This window comes from Lynx canadensis, chromosome A2 (assembly GCF_007474595.2).
Source record: "Lynx canadensis isolate LIC74 chromosome A2, mLynCan4.pri.v2, whole genome shotgun sequence".
Taxonomy (NCBI): Eukaryota; Metazoa; Chordata; class Mammalia; order Carnivora; family Felidae; genus Lynx; species Lynx canadensis.
The window spans coordinates 99,982,431-99,988,620 of NC_044304.2; the positions used below are offsets into that span (position 1 = coordinate 99,982,431).

Here is a 6,190-nt window from a genome sequence, read left to right on the forward strand (position 1 = left end):
AGTTGAGCACTGGCTCAAGAGAGAAATGGCTTGAAAGGAGTTAATAGGTATTCTGAAGCAGGGCTTCTCAGACTTTTTTTATGTCCTGTCCTGGCCCATTTGCACAGCACGTGGCTAAATGAATGAGGCTGCTTGAAGTCAGAGGTGACTCAGACCCTACCATACCATGTAGGAGATTAGTATCTCACTGCAACCATACCATGGTATATGCAAGAACCTACCTTCTAGGTTCTTGGCTGAGACCCCTCTGTAATAAAAGACAGATTAACAGGAGAAAAACAAACTAAAGTTTAATAACATGTATACCTCCTATATACACGGGGAAGACCCAGGAAAACTGAGTAACTCTAATATGGCCCAAGCTACCACCTTAAATATCTCTAGCCAGAGACAAAAGATGTTGGGGGCAGGGAGGGGGGGCGGTGGTAGGGAGTCAGTTATATGAGATTATCAGGCAAAGCACAGTTAACAAGTGTAAATAGTTAAGCAGATTTAAGTCAGTTGCTTTCTCCATTGATAATAGTTTCTAGAAATTGAGTCATTCTTCTTTTCCTGGTACAGAGAAGGAGACACCCTTACAAATGGAGATTTTCCTTATAAGTGTAAATGTCTCTTACAAAAGGGTAACTTCTGTTGTTTTTTGCAAAAATAATCATCCTAAAATAAGCTTTGTGCCAAAGGGGCATATTTTGGAGTGGCAAATTCTGCTCACCTTCAGTGGCATAACTGCTGGAAAGCTTTCTCTGAGGTTTGCTGTAATTGCTGATGTAGAATTATTAACTAATCTCCAGCGATATGCTAGATATGTCTCCTATTGGCTGGTGAGAGCCAATTACTAAATGGAGAGGAATTCTGCCCGACCATTGTTAAAAATTAAATTATATAAAATTATAAATAAATTATATTAAAATAAAGGTACGAAATTGTCAAAACATTACATTTTACATTTTACTATTATGTAATTCTTACATTTTATTGTTAACTATGTTTTTGAAATTATTTATGCCTACTATAATGTTTATGATGGGAGCATAATGGAGTGCTGCTTACTCAGGCTCTCCCAGCTCTGTGCTCAGTAACGGCAAATTGGTAGCTTGAAATTGGCCATGATGAAAGTATTTACCCCCATGGAAATCAGAAAAATGCTAAAAATCAGGGCTTTTTCTTTCTAAAGAACTGAATGTTAAAGATCTACTGCCACACCACTTTCCTTATCCTTCCTAAAGAGGCTCAAGGACAAGTAGCCCCAAAATGTGCCACTTTGGCATATGGACAATTTTGAGCAATCAAGATTCAGCAGACTCAGAAGTAACTTTCATCTCTTTTGTAAACTACCTGAAAAAATGTAGAGAAGGGCCTGGCCCAGAAAAAGAGCTATTACTAAGAGATTACATTTTTATCTGAATGACCTATCTGTATGGCAGGACAAATATCTAATTACCAAACATCTGCTCTTATCATCCTGTGAATCATCCTCCTCCCCTTTAAACCCCAGGCCCATATCCCATTCCTTAGCTCAAGATGCCACATAAGTCTCAATTGTCTGGCTTGTCCTTGGGTCTCATATTCTTATGGACCGTCAATAAATATGTAATTACATTTGTTTTCTCTTATTAATCTGTTTTATGTTAATTTGATTATCAGACCAAAGAACCTAGAAAGATAGAATCAAATTTTTTCTCCCAAATGCATACACACGTGCACACGTGTGCGCACGCACGCACACACACACACACACACACAATTATACACACAGTAAGGTCTACATTGAGGACATTCTGAGGGGCTATGCAAATTGGTAGTCAACAAGAAATTTCAGTGAATGTAGTAGGATCTATGAAATTGGAGGGATGCACTGGGCAAGTCAGGAGAGGGAAAGAAAGCACTTTCAATTCAGCCTTCAATGTGGCTGTATTCCTCTGCTGGTATATATCTTATTCCTACCCCCAACTCTCTACATCTCCAACCAAAACTGCTGTATTGCTATTAGGTCCTGGTAACTCTTTTTGGTGACGAATCTGGTGAACTAATTTATGCTTAGTGGTTCACAGTGCTTCAATGTATGATTTCTCCTAAATAATATATTTTCATGTCCATAAGACTCTTCCATGCCCTATCTCCTGTGAACCAGTGAGAAGAAGCCTGTTTTACTTCATATAAACCATACTGTATTTTGTCTAGTGGTTTCAAAATGTCTAGAAGTTTTGAGATCTTGTCATTAGGTCAATAGTAGAAAGGAGTGATTGCTTCCTTACAGTGAAATAGGACAGTGAGGAGGGGCTAGGAAGTAGTGGACCCACACATGAGGATGGGTCTTGCTACTAGGAGTAGTTTATCAGGTGGGCTACTTTAATACTTACCCTCCTTAGCTGTTATCTTTGCCACTATCTTACAGGTAAGAAAGCCAAGCCTCCTATAAATCAAATGATTTGCTGAAGATCACAAGATGTCAATCCTAAATTACTACTGCATTGTAACAATTCACTTCATAACTTAGTGGCATAAAACACTCATATTATTAGGTTAACAGAATATGTGGACTTGATATTTAAGAAAAGTTCAGCTGGGCCACTCTGTCTTAGGCTCTCTCATGAGGCCACAGTCAGATATCAGCTATATTGAAACTAAAAGCTGGTCTCCCTCTCTCTCTCTTGAGATGTACTGATATCAAGATATCTATCTAGAGCTGTTTTCCAGCTGGAACTATGGAGGGTACAAAAGAGAAGAAAAAGAAGGTTCCTGTTGTGCCAGAAACCCTTAAGAAAAAGTGAAGGAATTTCAAAATGTTGAAGATCTAGCATTTGAGAAAGAAATTTGCCAAAGATGTTTCAAAAGGCAAGGTGGCAGCTTCTCTGTGAAAAAGCCAAGCATCACCACAAGGAAAATAGGCAAATGTATAGAACTGAGATTCAAATGGCTAAGATGGCAAGAAAAGCTGGCAACTTCTGCAGAACCCAAAATGGCATTTGTCATCAGCATCAGAGGTATCAATGGTGTAAGCCCAAAGATTACAGGTGTTGCAGCTTCTTCGTCTTAGCCAGATCTTCCATGGCACCTTTGTTAAGCTCAACAAGGCTTCAATTAACATGCTAAAGATTGTGAAACCATATATAGCAAGGGGATACCCAACCTTGAAGTTGGTGAATGAAATGATTTGCAAACACGGTTATGACAAAATCAACGAGAGGTGAATTACCCTGACAGATAAAACACTGATTGTTCAATCTCCTGGTAAATATGGCATTATCTACATGGAGGATCTGAATCACGAGATCTATATTGATGGAAAACATCTCAAAGAAGCAAACAACTTCTTATGGCCCTTCAGATTATCTTCTCCACAAGTGGAGATGAAGAAAAAGTCCACCTGTTTTGTAGCAGGTGGAGATGCCGACAACAGAGAAGACCAGATCAAGAGCTTTATTAGAAGGATGATCTAAGGTATCTACTATGATTATTTCTATAATCTAGTCAGTTTAATAAATGACTACTTTCAAATTGAAACAAAAAAAAAGATACCTATCTACCTACCGAGAGAGAGAGAGAGAGAGAGAGAGAGAGAGAGGGGGAGGGAGTTAGAGCTTTTCCATGTAAACTAGTTTGGGCTTCCTCATAGCATGGCAGCCTCAGGATACTTGGATTGCTTACACAATGATTTAGATTTTGGCACAAGTGTTCTTGCAAGCAAGGGGAGTCACATCACCTTTTCTGACCTAGCTTCTGAGTCACACAGTGTCACTTCTGTCACATTCTTGGTTATAAGGTAGTCACGAATCCACACATTTTCAGCTAGAGGAGAATTTGACTATACCTCTTTATGTGAGAATGGCAAGATTCCAGAAATACATGTAGGATGACAGATACTGTTGTGTTCATCCTTGAAAATACTGACATTGGTGGTTATGTGACCAATCCAGAATTCAAAGCCTGAGCTGTATCATGTCAAACTGCTCGCTTTCTTGCACCATATACCATTCTCAAGGCTCCATATGTGCGTTAATGTAGTAATTGTTCAAGGAAGCAAGCTTCTCAGAAGTGAGTAAACGAGGGAAAAGAGGCACACAGAAGGGCCCACACCACCTTGCCCGCCCGCCACCTGCTCCTACAGCCCCGCAGCAGGGGGCTCCCAGTCATGGCCGCCACCCCACAGGGAGCAGCACATCCTGCCTGCGCTGCAGGTTCCGGAAGGATGACCACACCGCGCCAGCATGCTGTGGGTGCTCTGCACGCAGGCGCACTATAGCCGGAGTGAGAGATCAATTTCCTCTGCTGACAACAAAACGTGTATTCTGAAAGGGTGTTTTGGAGGAGTTGCTGTGGTTTTACCAAGAGACCTACAAACGCTAGGGAACTGTCTTCCAAGGGAGTGAATATCCGGGATGACGGTGCACCCTGAGATTTCTTGGACAGCCTGGGATTCTCCAACAGAGAAGGGGATTTAGGCCCAGTTTATGGCTATCAGTAGAGAGGCATTTGGGGGCAGAATACAAAGATAAGGATTCAGATTATTCAGGTCAAGGAGTAGACCAAAAGGTCTGCAAAAGGTGACTGACACAACCAAAACCATCATCTTTCCTGTGTGGATGGAATCCAAAAGATCCTCGTCTTATGGCCCTACTTCCATGCCATGCCCTTTGCCAGTCCTACACGGTGAACGGTGAGCTGTCCTGACAGCTGTACTGAAGGTCAGGAGACCTGGACCTGGGTGTGCCCTTCCACACCGCCAGCTCCACCCTGCCCACCTACATACATGATAGTACTGCCCCGAAGCCAGGTGACTTCGTATATACTTTGGGAGATGCACATATTTACCTGATAATGCAGCTACAGCAAGAACCACTGCCTTTACCCAAGCTCAAAATCCCTCCAAAAGTTGAGACAATTGATGACTTCAAGGCTGAGTGCTTTCAGATTGAAGGGTACAATCCTCACTGGACTATTAAAATGGAAATGCCTGTTTGAAGTGCTTTTAAAGGAGGGATTTGAAGGATACTCAGTCTTTAGTGGTTGGACTGAATGCCCAGTGAAAGTTCGGTTGCCCTAAAGGAAGAAGGAACGAGGTCAAAAATCTATTGGTAAACACCAATTTTTATTCATTATCTTGTAAGGATGTTGCCACTGCAAACGTAGCCTTGCTGGTTCTCTTAGTAACAAAAGGCCTTGAGTTTGGTGAACTCGCAAAGGATGTGTGAAAATGCTGAGGCTGGGAATAGAGTGAAAATTTAGAGCTGCTCAGGAGAGTGAAAATTTAGATCTGCTTAGAAATGTGTTCATGCATTTCAATCCCACATTTTTATGAAGAAGTTCAGTGAATTTCAAGAATTACGTATAAGCTATTCCCCTAAATGCGAGCAAGCTGAGTAACACCAACAGTCATAATAATGTACAGTTGTGGTTGTAAACCTTTAATGGTATATTTGCTTTATACATTGCTATAATAAAGGAGTGTTCTGCAAAAAAAAAGAAAAAGTAAATGATGCACACGGGTTAGTTATTAGTATTAAATTTTAATTACTCTTCCCTGAAGAACTGGTAAAAACTTGGTCTAATATGGAAAAGATAATAGTTTCTTTTTGTTTGTTTCTTTTATGGATTTCCCTTCTATGGATCTTCAGCAAGTCTTGCCTAACCCCATTCTGTGCTGGAATATTGTTACATGTACTATATGAAACTACTCCTCATATTGATGATTTCACTGTTTGCAGAAAATTCTTAGTTTGTTCACCATTAGTACTGCAAAGAAAGTGTGTCTTCCCTGGAAAACACTTTACAAACTGCCTACTACTAGTATTTATTAATGGAGAATTGAATCTTTCCCTATCTGCTTGTCTACACATTTTGGTTCCCTATGTCTGTGTTCTGTGACTTACTTTGACACTTTTGTTCTTCCTTTTGGCAAAGGGTAGGCTTTATAGTATGTGCTTTATTGGGTAAAGTAACTTCCTGATGGGAACCCCAAATGAACAAGAACCCTATTCAGCAGAAATTCAGATGTCAGGTCATTTCCTGTTAATACCACAAATACCCCACCAGCAAACACACATTATGCACTGTAGCTAAATGGCAACTTAATAACTTAGTGCCCAAAGAAATGTGAGACACAGAAGGCTGGTACCTTGTCTTCGAACATTTAGAATACCAGGTCAGGTGCTGGAAGAGAAACCTGGATATAGGAGCAAGGCACAAGAAG

At 40.5% G+C, this 6,190-nt stretch overlaps 2 pseudogenes; both read left to right on the forward strand.

Moving 5' to 3' along the window:
• Positions 1 to 2,705: 2,705 nt before the first annotated feature.
• On the forward strand, positions 2,706 to 3,440 carry LOC115501609 (annotated as a pseudogene).
• Positions 3,441 to 3,617: 177 nt separating this feature from the next.
• Positions 3,618 to 4,962, forward strand: LOC115501619 (annotated as a pseudogene).
• Positions 4,963 to 6,190: the final 1,228 nt, after the last annotated feature.